Source organism: Saimiri boliviensis, chromosome 7, assembly GCF_048565385.1.
Source record: "Saimiri boliviensis isolate mSaiBol1 chromosome 7, mSaiBol1.pri, whole genome shotgun sequence".
NCBI classification, from domain to species: Eukaryota; Metazoa; Chordata; class Mammalia; order Primates; family Cebidae; genus Saimiri; species Saimiri boliviensis.
Window position 1 is genome coordinate 115671896 of NC_133455.1, and position 17264 is coordinate 115689159.

The 17264-nt window shown below is 35.6% G+C and overlaps 1 protein-coding gene across 4 annotated transcripts in view; it reads right to left on the reverse strand.

The window, feature by feature from the left end:
• ATF7IP (activating transcription factor 7 interacting protein) overlaps positions 1 to 17264 on the reverse strand; it is a 134844-nt gene that overhangs the window by 87375 nt on the left and 30205 nt on the right. Inside the window, exon 1 of one of the 4 annotated variants that reach the window (XM_010345110.2) lies at positions 2993 to 4564. The exons of the other annotated variants lie outside the window; for them this stretch is intronic. The gene's annotated coding sequence lies outside the window, so the exon portion shown is untranslated. Of the gene's footprint in view, positions 1 to 2992; positions 4565 to 17264 lie in introns of those variants that run through there. 4 annotated transcript variants of the gene reach the window in all.

Consider the following 17264-nt stretch of genomic DNA (forward strand, 5'->3'; position numbering starts at 1 on the left):
TGCAAACCATATACCCAATACGAGACTTTTATCTCAAATATACAAAAACTGTTACAATTCAATAATAAAACACCAAATAACTCCGTTTTAAAATGAACAAAGGACTCAAACAGGCATTTCCACAAAAAGGCCATTATAAGCCAATAGCTCATAGGCAGTAAATAGCATTAGTCATCAGCAAAATGCAAGTAAAAACCACAATGAGATAACACTGCACACACACCAGGACAGCTATAATCAATGAGACTAATGAGTGTTGCCAAGGATGTGAAAATACTGGAACTTTCATACAACGCTAGTGGGATTGTGAAAAGGTGCAGCTGTTTTGGAAAACAGGCAGTTCCACAATATGTGAAACACAGTTATCATACAACATCATATGACATCATACAACACAGAAATTCCATTCCTAGATATATACCCAAGAGAAATGAAAACATATGTCCACACAAAAACTTGTACACAAATGCTTTATAAAAGCACTACTCATAATGGCCCAAAACTGGAATCAACCTAAATGCCCTGTGACTAATGAACAAATAAAATGTGGTATATCCATACAGTGGAGTATCAGTCAGCCATAAAGCAAATTAAGTACTGAACATGCTACTACATGCATAAACTTTGAAAACACGCTCAGTGACAGAAGCCAGTCATGAAAGGTCACACACTGAATAATTCCATTTACAGTATTCCTCCCCTTATCCAAAGAAGATACATTCTCACAACACAACGAATGCCTGAAACTGGATAGTACTCAATCTTATATATACTACGTTTTTTACTATACATACATACATACATTTAACTTGTAAGTTAGGCACAGTAAGAGATTATAAAGTAATAATAAAATAGAACAATTGTAACAATATACTGTTCATCGTTTCACAGAAGTATAATAAGATAGTTGTTACTATAGATCTTAGTAACCTTGGCATATGATTTTTTTTGTCTTTTCTTTATTAAGTCAAAAACTTTAATCTTTTCACTTAAAGGAAGCACTTTACAGCTTCTCTTTGGCATATCCAAATTGCCAGCATTACTATTCTTTCACATCGAGGATGTTATTAAGTAAGGGTGACTTTATGACAAACACTGCAATGCCAGCACAGATCTGATAACCCAGACATGTCCTAAGTGACTAATGGGTAGGTAGCGTCTACAGTGTGGATACGCTGGACATACTGGACAAAGAGATGGTTCATGTCCTTAGTAGGACAGAGGAGATTGGCATGAGATTTCATCACACTACTTAGAAAGATGCCAAATTTAAAACTTATGAATTATTTATTTCTGAAAATTTCCCCTTACTATTATCCCACAGATGACTACAGAGAGCTAAATCACAGAAAATGAAACTGTGGAGAAGGGAGGACTACTGTATATGAAATGTCCAGAATAGGCAAATACAGACAGAAAGTGGCTTACCAACAATTGCCTAGGGTTGGAGGCCTTACGAGAAAATGACAGTTGGCTGCTAAATGGTACAGGATTTCTTTATAGGGTAATAAAAATGTTCAAACATTGATTGGGGTGATTACACAGCTCTGTGAATATGATGAAAACCACTGAATTATACACTTAAAACAGGTGAACTGTATGGCATGTGTATCTCAATAAACTTGATATTAAAAAAAAAAAAAGAATAGCAGAACTTCAGTTGAGTATTTTTCATTTATTTTTAACCTAAACCCCTTTACTGGGTCACACTTCCAACACAGACAAAACAGTTATACCAAGATAACTGAGTCTTGGTTTATACTTTACAGCGTTCACATTTTTAAGCCAACAAGCATATCAGTAATTATACTGGTGGTAAAAGTATAAAGTATGTGTAAAATGGCACCAGCCTTGTTCTCTTATGTCCTCATCTTGGATGAGTTCATTACTCTTTTTCCTTGTCCTAAATGGTACATAATTCTACAGTATGCTCATCTTGCAGGACTGCAGTAATGAGCATAACATACTCACGCAAGATATTTAAAAACAAAAAGCAGTACTAAGCATGATACAGGTGAATTCTCCAGGAGCAAATAATAACAAAGTTTTCTACACATGGAAAATGCAATTAACTATCTTTTATCAGAAAGGCTAGAAAGTCTTAAGTGAAACAGAAACCTTCTCTTTATAATAAAAATGGTACTATAACCAGAAGGCCTTATATGTAATTAATGATGATAAATGTTTTTAAATGAGGTATACTTCTTGAACTTTCTGAAGTTATATATGGCTTTGTCACACTTTATCAACATTGTTTTTATTCATATGGCATGTTTTGCTACCATTCTCCATATTTGCCAATGCTCTAAAGATATCCTTTTAGAAATTTTTTATTATAAATGGACACTAATACTACATTTATGTATTACTTAATGGAACACTTTGACTTTTTTTTATTAAGTATCTAGTACAAATCATTACTCTTTCAAATTTTAAACTCTGTCAAATCTCAGGAAAAATTAAGACATTTTAAGTGTCCAAAGCTTTGATATTAGAAAACATCTAAAATATGCTGAGATCATGATGACGTCCTTCTGAGGTCATTTCACAAAAGAACAAAAAAATGAAGTATTCTAGTATAATATTAGTGAACCACGTAGTGTTGGGCACATAGAATACAATTAAGTATTGGCTAGAAGAATGATGCGCTATATACACATAACTGACATCTAAAATAATTCTTATATGAAAAAACTATTCTTTCAGAAAGCAAAGATAATAATCTAGAACATTTCAACAGACTTGTAAACTAGCATGCTGGCATGTTTACATACAAAAAAGTAATAAAATATGCCCACTTATAAGTTGCCTAACAGAGGCAAAACATAGCACCATTAAAATTAATCAAATACACGAGAGGCATTTTTCAGCCTTTTATAAAGCTTGCTTAGTTTGATTTCCCATTTCAAAAATAAAATGCCCTTTTAAAAGAAATCTACCTTTGCTTCTTACTACATATTGATGAAAACCCTGTTTAAAATAAAAAACATACCCCAAAGGGAGCCCCCTGCAGCCATCTTATCAGTTCTTTCACAGCAACAGAAACTGAAATACAATTTGCATAGTCACTGTGGTTGGCTAATAAAAGCAGTATCATGTAACCAATCAGGAAGACAGAAATTAGGCAGCCATAAGAGAAGAAATTTTAAATCTGCCTGGCAACAGCCTAAAAATAGAAACAATATGCTAGCAGGAATCTTGGAATAGATGTGAATATAAAAGCAAAACTACCAGCAAAAACACTATTTTCTTGGAAAAAACATGTGCCTTGCATTTCATCATCTAAAATATTAACTTGACACCTTTACTTATTAGATGTCAATTAAAGAAATGAATGCTAAGCTAAACAAACGGGCCACTTTCAAGAAACATGCCATTGTGCATAGTGTGTGTGTGGGTGTGTGTGTGGGGGGGGTGTACATCCATACCTATATATTTAAGTGTTTTTCTATTTTCGGGAGAATCATAAAACACTTAAACCACAGTACTAACACATTCAAGGCTCTCTAAAATCTCAAATTCTAAAGAGTACTGCATTTTTCCTAGTACTTTTTTCTGCAATTTTATGACTCAGATTTGTTGATTTAAAAAAAAAAAGTTTAATATGTATTAAAAATACAAAGCTTAAATAAATTAACAAGGCAGACTTCAAAATAAAGTGAGAAGTATGCCTTAATTTTTTTTAACACAAACTTCTTTCCACAACAGTAGTATCTTATACACAGCAGGCGTTCAATAATCATTTTCTCAATTAAGTTAAAATAATTTATATCAATTAGAAAAACAAATTATCTTATGATCATATCAAGTAAAAGTTAAACATGCACATAAATAATCTGTACAACACTGCTATTTTTTATTTTTCAATTTTGCCTAAAGTTTGGCAATGTTGAAGCTGACAATCCTTGAAATTTCTTTTACCCAGATAACAGAAGGCATTTCATCATTCTACTTTTCCAAACTAATAATGCTTAATAGGTATGTCTCTCGGTACAATACAAATTTACTTTGGAGTGGATTTCAATTCCTAAAGATGGCAAACAATGTATAGTCTAACACAGGCGTCCCCAAACTTTTTACACAGGGGGCCAGTTCACTGTCCCTCAGACCATTGGAGGGCCGACACATACTGTGCTCCTCTCACTAACCACCAATGAAAGAGGTGCCCCTTCCTGAAATGCGGGGGGTGAGGGGGGTGCCTGGATAAATGGCCTCAGGGGGCCGAATGCGGCCCGCGGGCCTTAGTTTGGGAAAGCCTGGTCTAACATAACAACATGAAGAGGATTACAGGTCATTAGGAAATCACCAAACCAAACCAAAAAAATAAATAAATAAGAGAAAACAAAAAGAAAAAAAACCCTCTTAATTTCAAGAATTTAAATTATAGCTGCTGAAATGAATGGCTGGTTTGACAGCCAAATCATGTTAAAACCAATATTATTTATTAAAGTACATGTTCTATGCATTTCTTTTTTTTTTTTTTTGAGACGGAGTTTCACTCTTGTTACCCAGGCTGGAGTGCAATGGCGCGATCTCGGCTCACCGCAACCTCCGCTTGCTGGGTTCAGGCAATTCTCCTGCCTCAGCCTCCTGAGTAGCTGGGATTACAGGCATGCACCACCATGCCCAGCTAATTTTTTGTATTTTTAGTAGAGACGGGGTTTCACCATGTTGACCAGGATGGTCTCGATCTCTTGACCTTGTGATCCACCCGCCTCGGCCTCCCAAAGTGCTGGGATTACAGGCTTGAGCCACTGCGCCTGGCCTGCATTTCTTATATCAAACCCTCTAGTAGTGTGTTTTGATCAAATGAAAAATTAATTTTAAAATGTTTTCTTTGGTCACTACTTATCTAAAATGTAAAATGCATTCATATATTTGACACTATGAAAGCCTAAACAGTTACTATAAAAATTATATGTAAAGGACTTATTTTAATCATGAAATAACAATTAGAAACAATCTCTTTAAAACATATAGGATCACAGAACTATTTTAAATAACAAAAGTTCCATTGAAGGAAGGGTAAAAATTAAATGAGCAATCCGTTGATGACTGATAATCTTTTAAATCAATTATTTAACAGTGGTTAGATTTTAAAATTAAGTTTAACCAAGCTTTTGACAACATAAATACTGTTATTTTAAACAATGGTCTACATGAAAAGTAGCTTAGCTTATTTTACTTATTTTTTTAAATGTTACATTCACATGCAACAGATATCCAAAATTTAACCACAATTATACTTACATCTAAAATATCTTAAAATAAATTGTTTACTTATACTATTATCCTCATTGCAATGGAAAGCAGTATTAACAAATCTATGAGTCACAATTAGTGGAAGAACGTGTTACAAATGTATCCAATTTTATTAATGAAGCACTACAGGCCAGGTGCCGTGGCTCTTGCCTGTAACCCCAGCACTTTGGGAGGCTGAGGCAGGCGGATCACTTGAGGTCAGGACTTTGAGACCAGCCTGGCCAACATGGCAAAACCCCTACTCTACTAAAAATACAACAATTAGCCAGGCGTGGTGGCACACACCTGCAGTCCCAGCCACTCAGGAGACTGAGGCAGGAGAATCGCTTGAACCCAGGAGGCTGAGGTTGCAGTGACCTGAGATTGTGCCACTGCACTCTGCCTGGGCAAAAGACCAAGACTCCATCTCAAAAAATTAAAAAACAATGCATTACAAGTGAGAAAATTTAATAATCCCAGTTATCAAACACTACTTTAAATATGTCTTGGTATTTCATATTTTCTTTATTAAATTAGTTTTAATGTTTTAAAAATAATTTTTGCTTATACTGGCCAGTTTTATTTCAAGAAAAGCAAGAAAGCATGATGCTTGCAAAACATTATTCAAAGCAGTCACACATCACATACCAATCCAAATTTGGGGGAAACTGAATAACCAAGGCACCTTAGAACAATTAGTACAGCAACTAAAATGCCTTACAATAGTTTAGAGAGTTCCAGGAACTTCACCTTGAATCTCTATCTTCTTTCCCTTCTCTTATCCCTACTCTACTAAAAATCCACAGGAGTTTACAGTGGCAGCTGAGATGTCTCGGTGCAGTGGCTCAAGCCTGTAATCCCAACACTTTGGGAGGTTGAGGTGGGAAAACTGCTTGAGGCCAGGAGTTCAAGATGAGCCTGGACAACATAGTGAGACCCTGTATCTACCAAAAAATTAAAAACCTTAGCAGAGTGTGGTGGTGCACACCTGTGGTCCCAGCTACTCAGGAAGCTGAGACGGGACAATCACTTGAGCCTGGGAGGTCAAAGTAATGGTGAGCTGTGATCGTGTCACTGCACTTCAGCCTGAGCCACAGAGTAACAGATGTTGTCATTAAAAAAAAAAAAAAAAAAGATGATGATGATGAAAGAAAAAAGACCTTTAATCCTCTTCCACATTATGGAGAAAATTCAAATTCCTCTTTATATCAACTATTTACCTTCTATAGCAGAGCAAGATTGCTAGTTATCCCTCCTTGTAGATCTAATTAAAATTATTTTTATCACAACTTTTCCAGCCAATTCTATTTATAAATCTACATCTTCCTTCAGTTAAACCTTTCAAAGAAACTTACACTTTTGATAGCAAGATCTGTACTACTGGGCATACAACAAAGAATGAACCAGCACATCCTCTGGCAGCAAAAGAAAAAATAACATTTCCACTCTGAATTTTTCCTAGCAACAATGCCTAAGAATACAATCTACTTGTTTCTGGCAAATGTTGGCAAAACTTAGTTTCATAGGGTTGGGCTGTTAAAAGCTATTAACAAAAGTTTAATATATTTTAAGAAAGCACAGTTCTTTATCCAAAACCAAGAATTACCATTTAGTTTCATCTTTTAGAACCTGAAAAAATCTGTAGAGTTCTGACCAAAAATACTGTACTTTGGAAACTCTCTTGACCTTCTAATCATCATATCAAATGAGCCAATGTTCTCCATCCTGTCTACAAATATACTGACTGATCCCCAGAATCTTCTGCTCTCAGCTAAACCTGTTCATACGATTTGTGCTTGTTACTAAACTTAGTTGTACATTTTTTAAATGAATTACAGAATACAATTAAATTTTGTGTAAACTGATGAAATATGAATGCAAAAAAGAAAGTTGCGAAATATGTGAGAGATCAATGTGTGCACGCATGCGCACGCGCGCGCACGTGCACGCGCACACACACACACACACACACACACACACAATCAGGGTATGACAGACATTAGGCAAGTCATTTAAATTCTTTAAATCTAAAACTTTCCATCTGAAATATAAGGAAATTAAATCAGAAGACCTTAAATGACTTTTCAGGATTTTTGCCAATAACATTTTAATAAATTGTACTTTAAAATGTACTGTTTAAGCAACAATAAAGATAGGTTGATTTACTCATGTATTCAATATTTATCAAATGCCTACATGGTCATGATTACAGGACAGTTTTTAAGCCACTCTAAAAAAATGACGTGGGCCGGGCGCGGTGGCTCAAGCCTGTAATCCCAGCACTTTGGGAGGCTGAGGCGGGTGGATCACGAGGTCAAGAGATCGAGACCATTCTGGTCAACATGGTGAAACCCCATCTCTACTAAAGATACAAAAAATTAGCTGGGCATGGTGGCGCGTGCCTGTAATCCCAGCTACTCAGGAGGCTGAGGCAGAAGAATTGCTTGAACCCAGGAGGTGGAGGTTGCGGTGAGCCGAGATCGCGCCATTGCACTCCAGCCTAGGTAACAAGAGCGAAACTCCGTCTCAAAAAAAAAAAAAAAAATGATGTGATTAAAAGTACAAGAAAATAATCTAATAAAGTGTTCCTGAGAATACATTTTAATGTAAATGTGGAAGAGAAATACAGCAGTAGTACAATGTATGGATATTTTTCTACAGGTATCACCATAAAAATTAGAAGTTCTCTTGTTTTCATGAACTGCCATGTCTCCATTACAGACTGTTTAGTCCTAAAAAAAAAAAAAAAAAAAACTTCCAAATGTGTAATTACAAAGAAGATGCCCATGTTGTCTTCCCGATAGGGTTAGTATTACCAATGAGCCAGATTTCTGAAAACTGACTCTGCATTTTAAAAAGAAAAAATCACTCAAATTCAAGTGAGATGGGAAAAATAGAGTATGCCTTTCTTTCCTATCTCAATTTCAATTGCACTTCTGCTCATAACCCTATTTATAATTCAGTTATAGCCACAAGACTTCACAAGTAGTTGCTAAGCAACAGCAGCATGCTGAGTTCAGGGCTATTGGAAATCTGGCTCTCTGCCACATGAAAATATTTAACTGAGCCTAGAGCCTCCAGAATTAAAAAAAAATAAAAAGGAGGAGGAGGAGAGAAAGAAGGAGAGAGAAAAAGTCCAAGGAAATTCAGTGATAAATGCAGTAAGCCAAGTACATATAACTAAGCTGTTTTTGAGGGCTCACAAATTCAGATCGAGGACCTTATTTTGGCATTTCCAAATACCATATTTCTCTTCTAAATTTTTAATCATCTTTTCTAATGTTGACATAAAGAGTCTGAAGCCACTTGACCGGTAAACAGAAAAAAATTCGATCAACCACCTCACTGTTAACAGCTTAACAATCAAATCAATAAATACACCGTGCAAAGAACAGTGCTTAAACAGACCAGAGTGTGGGGCCTGATGGTGACTATGCCAGATCATTAAAGCCAGGAAACAAGAAGCTATATATTTTCTTCAAATTCATTTATCCCCACATTCCTGGTTAACTTCTAAGAGACAAAAATCAACATTTCTACCCCAAACTTCGCTGCTTTTCTATTTTAAACACCTCTAATAAAATTTTTAAAGCATATTAGGAAATGTATTGACAACCTAAAATGGGCAAAAATTAAATTAACTCATTTCTCAACAGAAATTGAAAAGACACTAAATGTTTCAACAGTCATTCACTGATAAAAATTAAGTACTGATATAAATAAAAATTAAGAAGATAAAAACCATTCCTTAAGCTTATATAGATGACTTCAAGCTAACAAGAAATTCCGTAAAACACCACAGACATTTCTCTTAAACACAAGAAAACACCATAGTAATAAAATACCACAGACATTCCTCTTACACACAAAAACAATGAGTATGATACTATATTCAATACGTTGTGAAAATCTTGAACAAGGCAGTAAAAGCTCAAACAGGAGTCAGAAGATACAATTAAGAAAACATTCAGGTCAGTTGCAGTGGCTCATGACTGTAATCCCAGCACTTTGGAAGGCAGAGGTGGGTGGATCGCCTAAGCTCAGAAGTTCAAGACCAGCCTGGGCAACATGGCAAAACCCCGTCTCCACTAAAAATACAAAACATTAGCCAGGTATGATAGAATCCTAGCTACTCAGGAAGGATAAGGCAGGAGAATCGCTTGAACCCTGGAGGCAGAGATTGCAGTAAGCCAACCTGACAGAGGGAGACTGTCTCAAAAAAAAAAAAAAAAAAAAAGGCTGGGCACAGTGGCTCACGCCTGTAATCCCAGCACCTTGGGAGGCCAAGGCGGGTGGATCACGAAGCCAAGAGATCGAAACCATCCTGGCCAACACAGTGAAACCCAGCCTCTACTAAAAATACAAAAAAATTAGCCAGGCGAGGTGGCACACACCTGTGGTCCCAGCTGCTCGGGAGGCTGAGGCGGAAGAATCGCTTGAATCCAGAAGGCGGAGGTTGCAGTGAGCCGAGACTGCACCACCGCACTCCAACCAGGTGACCAATTAAGACTCCATCTCAAAAAAAAAAAAAAAAAAAAAAATCAGAATGGCAAGAAAAATGTATCTAGAAACACTTAAGTGAAATTGTGAAATATTAGATATTTAGAGCTAAGACTCAATGTGAAAAAAAAAATCAGTTCTTCCTGGATAAAATTAATTATAAGTATTGTCAGAGAGGTGACTACAGAGAGAAAAGGAGATTCTTTTTTTTCTTTTGTCGCCCAGGTGGGAGTACAGTGGTGCAGTGTTGGTTCACTGCAACCTCCATCTCCTGGGTTCAAGCAATTCTCCTGCCTCAGCATCCTGAGTAGCTGGAACTACAGGCGCCCACCACCACACCCAGTTATTTTTTATACTTTTAGTAGAGACACGGTTTCACCATATTGGCCAGACTGGTCTCAAACTCCTGACCTTATGATCCACCTACCTCAGCCTCCCAAAGTGCTGGGATTACAGGTGTGAGCCACAGCGCCTGGCCCAAAAAAAAGAGAATTTTAAAAAGTAACTATATCTGGAATGGTGGCTCACGCCTGTAATCCTAACACTTTGGAAAGCTGGAACAAGAGGACTGCTTGAGCCCAGGAGTTCAAGACCAGCCTGGGGCAAAATAGCAAGACCCCATCTCAACACAAAAATTTAAAAATTAGACAGGTGTAATGACACTTGTCTGTGGCCCCAGCTACCTGGGAGGCTGTGGTGAGAGAATCACTTGAGCCCAGGAAGTTGAGGCTGCAGTGAAGGTAAAACCAGCACTGTGGGAGGCCAAGGTGGGCAGATCATGAGGTTAGGAGTTCAAGACCAAGCTGGTCAACAAGGTGAAACCCCGTCTCTACTAAAAATACAAAAATTAGCTGGGTATGGTGGCGCATGTCTATAATCCCAGCTACTCAGGAGGCTGAGGCAGAAGAATTGCTTGAATCCAGGAGGCGGAGGTTACAGTGAGCTGAGATGGCGCCATTGCACTCTAGCCTGGGTAACAAGAGCAAAACTCAGTCTCAAAAAAAAAAAAAAATTAGCTGGCTGTTGTGGCAGGTACCTGTAATCCCAGCTACTCAGGGCGCTAAGACAGGAGAATCAATTGAACCCAGGAGGCAAAGATTGCAATGAGCCAAGACTGCATCATGACACTCCATCCTGGGTGAAAGAGCGAGACTCTATCTCAAAAATAAAAAAACCTGCAAGTGAAAAAGTGCTAAAAACAGGAAAAAAAATTGAAAATCAAAAGTAATGAAGAATGTTTGCCCTCTTAGATGTGACAGCATATGACAAAGCATTATTGTAAGTATAAAAATATGAGTACAACAGAATAATTATCCAAAAGAAAGACACAAACAATAAAAAATGTAAAAAATGGGCCGGGCACGGTGGCTCAAGCCTGTAGTCCCAGCACTTTGGGAGGCCGAGGCGGGTGGATCACGAGGTCAACAGATCGAGACCATCTGGTCAATATGGTGAAACCCCATCTCTACTAAAAAATACAAAAAATCAGCTGGGCATGGTGGCGCGTGCCTGTAATCCCAGCTACTCAGGAGGCTGAGGCAGGAGAATTGCCTGAACCCAGGAGGCGGAGGTTGCGGTGAGCCGAGATCGCGCCATTGCACTCCAGCCTGGGTAACGAGCGAAACTCCGTCTCAAAAAAAAAAAAAAAAATGTAAAAAATGTAACTATGATAGAGAAGAAACACAAATAAGGAAGAAGGGCCAGGAGTGGTGGCTCATAACTGTAATCTCAGTAATTTGGGAGGCTGAGGCAGGCAGATCACCTGAGGTCAGGAGTTCGAGACCAGGCTGGCCAACATGGTGAAAACCCATCTCTACTAAAAATACAAAAATTAGCCAGGCATGGTAGTGGAGACCTGTAATCCCAGCTATTCAGGAGGCTGAGGCAGGAGAATCTCTTGAACATGGGAAGTGGATGTTGCAGTTAGCTGAGATCACGCGACTATACTCCAGCTTGGGCGACAGAGAAAGACTCTGTCTCAGACAAAAACAAAATGAAACAAATAAGGAAGACATAGATTTTGAAATAAATGGTTGAAAATGGATCAAAATAGCAGTTAAGCGCAACAGCAGAGACTAGATAAAAAATAATAGAAATATTCAAAGGCACAGAAGGTACTACAAGTAACCACAAGTCATGAGAGATACCTGAAAAAATGTCATAGTGATATGACATCTGTATCAAGAATAAAAAATAAAACCTCTTAGTGAATAAAAAATAAAATTTAAAAGTTGTGATAAAAAAGAAAGAAACATGAACAGGCAATTCATAAAACAATATATACAAGAAAAGACATTCAACCTCACTAATAATCAAGGAAAGACAAAACAAAAGAGAAAATACATTTTTAAACATCAAATTGGCCAACTATTTGTGGTCAGCATTAATATACAGAAGTGTTCTTATGTACCACAACTAGAAGAGTTAACTGTCACATTCATTTTTAAGGACAAATAAGCAGGAACTGTTCATTATTTTGACACACCAAAGGCCCTTTAAGGTATCAATATAACAATGTACCAGCATGTTTTACAATGGAATGATATGTCAGGATGCCTGCTGCTACACTATCACAGCAAATACAAAAATAAAACCTTTAATATCCCAGGCATTAAAAAAAAATCTGAGAAATATTATCAAGCATACCAAAAAAAGCAGTTGCAGAACTCTTAGTAATTAATAGTGCAAATCCTAGCATCAAACATACCTTTTAAAATATTAATCCTATTATTTCCCAGTTATCTATGGAAAATATATATTTCCTCCATGCCTCAGTATCCTCATCTATGAAACTGAAATGTCTGTCTTCATAGAAATGTTATGGGAATTAAATGACATAATAAATAGAAAGCACTTAGATACTGTAAGCAGTCAATAAATGTTTCCTGTTTTCATGCCGTCACATTTTAAAACACACACACAAATCTAAACATGTATACAGGCATGTAAGTGATATTTTAAAGAAGGATAAATGTCAACCTAGTTAAAGTATCTCATTTTATCACAAAGATAAGGAGATACAACTACAGACTTTGAATTTAGACCTGATGTGCCAGTATGAATCATTACATGAAAATACATTCATATAATTGGTATTTGAACAGTTAAGTTCCTCAGACATTCTCTCTTCCACACTAGTGCTAAGTCAGGACAGCAGTGACATTTGTGAATGCAGCTAGAGTAGTAACTTATACAGACACTGCCCCAGGAGAGACACGGAGGCTACCATCCTAAAGACAAATTACCATCATATCACATGTGCAGCAAGTACCACTTCCCCACCACTCACAATCACCTGAACCATCAGCATCCAGCCAAAGTAAAACAGGAAATCCCAAATATAAAAATGAATACATTTGAGAATTTAAAAAAAAAAAAAAAGTCAGGTGCCAAATCCCACAAAAAAACACTATCTAATTAGTAGGAGAATAAACAGAAGACATTTTAAAATAGTATAAAAATCATCTACAAGTATGAGATGCTATTACACCCACAAGAACAAATAAGAAATATACCCAGAAGCAAAAACTTTCACTTGTTTCTAAAAAAAGAAACAAGAAAAAAAGGAGAAAAAAATATATATTTTTTTAAATCAGGAAAGCTGAAAAAATATACAAGTTTTCCAATAATAAAGGCCTACTGAATCCCAAAACAAACTAAATTAAAATAAGCAAAATAAAACTTTTGACACCTAGGCATACTGCAGTAAGATTTCAGAAAATCATTATTAGAAATACTAATAACTTAGAGTATAATTTAACTACAGAAGAGAAAGAATTAAACTGACATCAGACTTGTCATCAGCAATACTGAAAGCTAAAAAAAAAAAAAAATACCCTCAAAATTCATGGGAAAAGGTTATTTTCACCATGAAATTCTATAGCTAGCTAAGCTAATAAATCAGCAAGAGAGAGGAAATAAACATATGACTTCTGAGAAAAGACAGAAAGCAGAACCTTGCTAAAATGATTATATATAAATATAAGACAAGACAGCAAAAGACCCTATGAAGGAATTCAGGTAAGGCAATCAGCAAAGCTCCAAAAAACAAGCAATACTCATGAGCAGGCTGAAATAAGTGAGTATCAATGATCTCTAAAATAAATACATTGTTTATCCCAGACGGCTGCAATACATAAGTTAACAAATTAATAGACTGTAGAATATGGGGTAAAAATAAAGAAAATTATCAATCAGAGAAAAACCTGGTGGGTTTCAAGGTATGTAAAACAACAAAAGTATCATTAGATATATACTATAAACAAGAGACACACCTTAGAATAACAGCATAGAAAGGTTGAAATTGAAGGATAGAAAATGATATGCTAGGCAAATGGTATACCTAACTAAAAAAAGGTTAGGCATACATATAAAACCTATATATGACATATATAAAAAAAATTCAAGTTGAAAGTCAAGTCACAGAACAAAAAAAAAATATGTTCTATTGACAAAACAGGTTTTTATCAGGAAAAAACTAACAAATTCACAATCAAAGCTAAATCTATGAAAACAAAAGTAGTAAGAAATGAACATCCTATTAACATGCCAGAAAAATAGAAAATTAAATAGAACTTTATACCCAATAAACCCAAAACATAAATTTTTCACAAATACAACATACATTAATACTATCCATGTATAGGGTGACAAGAAAATCCTAACAAATTCAAAGACAAAAAAAAAAAAATCACACAAAGCTATATTCTCTAGTCATAATGTAAACAAATATACCAACAAGATAAAAAAATTATCTTCTTATAAATTTAAAAAAAACTTTTAAGATTTAGGAGGAATCAGTGATAAAATAAGAACAACAAAATACTATAATAACAACAATAAAATAACAACAACAGAATAGGGAACTTACTAACAATCTAGGGAAATCAGCTAAAATGATACTCAAATTAAATGTGAGCCTTAAATGCATATATTAACGAAAAAACACAAACTCAAAAATATTAATAAAGGCAAAAAGGTATAATTGCAAAGTATGAATTACAATAAAAGCAGAAAATTATCAGAGAAAACAAAAGAGCAAGCAATCAATGAACCAAAAGCTAGTTCTTTCAAAAGACTATTAAAATGGAAAACCTTGCAAGAAGACAGAGACAAAGCATAATAAACATAAAGAACAATATAAGAAATTATTAAGGAAACATAAATATAAGGTAATATAATTGTTTCCAATATTAAAGTATATTAAAGGTTATCAATGAATATAGGGGAAAGATTGAGGTATTTTAACACAAACAAAAAATCCAACAGCTCAAGGTAGCCGCCAAAAATGCTAATGCAAAGTTAAAACTACAGAACAAACAGCCAAGGAGAAGGGAAAAATTTTTAGAGTATTATGTTTGGTTCTGAGCATCACAGATAAAGAGGGACTTTTAACAAGTGTGAGACAAATAGGATGACCATGCTAAAGAATGCTCTGGAACAGTATGTTGTATGAGGAAATTTTGGGGGGGAAATGGAGGATATTTAGCCTAGAAAACATAAGAAAATTTTAATGAGCTTTCTTTAAATAGTTCACATTTGTCATGTAAAAGAGATATAAGAGAAAGAGAGCTACAGATACAAAGTGGGGTCTTTATTTTAAAAATAAAAATAATGAAAAGCAACTTCATCTCAAAATCAACAAATATTAACTTGTTTGGATGCCCAACAAAAGAAGGAACTGCCTTATGAAATCAAAGACTCTCCCTTCTGTCACTAAAAATGTTGAAGCATAAACTAGATAATTACCTGTCAGAAATATCAAACGGCAGGTTCCTGTGCAAAGTACAATATTAGAAACTACCTGACCACTTAGGTTTACTTCATTTTGAAAATTTTGAGATTCTACATTGTTTGCTAAATACATTTTGTTTCTTAAGAGGAACACAAACACTTTTTTAGGAACTAAATTTTTATACTTCCAATATTTGATCATTCACACTCAACTTCAATAGTCTCAAAAACTATATACCTTTATCCTCATGGCTTTTTTTGTTTGTTTGTTTGTTTTTGAGATGGAGTTTCACTCTTGTTGCCCAAGCTGTAGTGCAATGGCATGATCTCAGCTCACTGCAACCTCCACTTCCCAGGTTCAAGAGATTCTCCTGCCTCAGTCTTCCCAGTAGCTGGGATGACAGGCTTGCACCACCACATCCAACCAATTTTTTTGTATTTTTAGTAGAAACAGGGTTTCACCATGTTAGCAAGCCAGACTCGAACTCCTGACCTTAGGTGAACCCCTAGCCTTGGCCTCCCAAAGTGCTGAGATTACAGGCATGAGCCACCACGCCCAGCCATCCTGATGACTTTTATCTTTGTTTTACACACTTCTTTCTTTGGTTATTTGTCTATACACAAAATACAATTCTGTCCTACTTTCCCTCATCTTTCTTTGCTATGACCTTCAATCCTAACAGCATTCAATAAATTCCTATTTTTGTCTATCAATTCTTTCTCTTCGCCTGTATGTAAAAACCAGCCCATCTCAACTATCTTCCTAGCCCAACATTCCCCTAACCAATACAACAGCTCAAGAGAAGTTTGAAAAACTTTTTCCTTGTGTTTCAGATGTGTATGTCTTCCACACTGAGAAGCATGACCTTCCTACCCAACCTCAAACATATTAATCAAAATTGATTTCTTGCTACTATCACCATTTTGTCAATTATAGTAAAATTGTTTACTAAGATGAAACACACACACACACACACACACACACACACACACACAAACATGTTACATTTCTATACTTTAATAAAATATATAAGTTTTTTTTTAATCCAAACAACACTGTCAAAAGGCAACAGGTAACGAATAATTCCTGCCCCTGAAACATGAATGTGGCTTCTATCACAGCTGGCCCCCAGTTTTAAAGTATACAACCATGTAGCAGTAAATGACCACACTTTCAGAAACTAGAGAACTGGAAGTCCCACCTAAAGTAACACTTTATGGTTACAGAAAGAGCCTGCTGCTTGACTTCAAAAGAGGGAGGCAAAGAGCAGAGAGCTGCCTAACATAATTCCTTTCTTTGATACACTTCTCTAAGCTAACCTTACTACCACTCTTCACTTTACTCTGCTACTCAACTTTTCACACACCCATCCTCCAAAAATTATTACAATCAGTAATATATCTCTGGCCATACTGATATGAATGAACACATATGCTGGCATTTCTTTATAAGCATATACCTTCATATCTTTATAGCAATGGTAATAATATTCTTTATTTTTATTTCAATGGGATTTTGTATTTCTATATATAATAGTTCAAGCATAGAAAAAAATAACAAATGACTATGTTCTTTTAACCCAGGTTAAGAAATATTAAATTTGATGGAATTCTTAATTCATTCATTTTAGACTTTTAAAATTCACTTTATTAAAATAGTAATAAATTTAAACATGGAGAAATGGAAAGAATAAGGGTAGAAGTAGAAAACTAGACCAAGTTATATGTATAAATATACACTATCTAATATATGTCAATGAGCCGTATTTGAAAACACAAGCACTCTGATT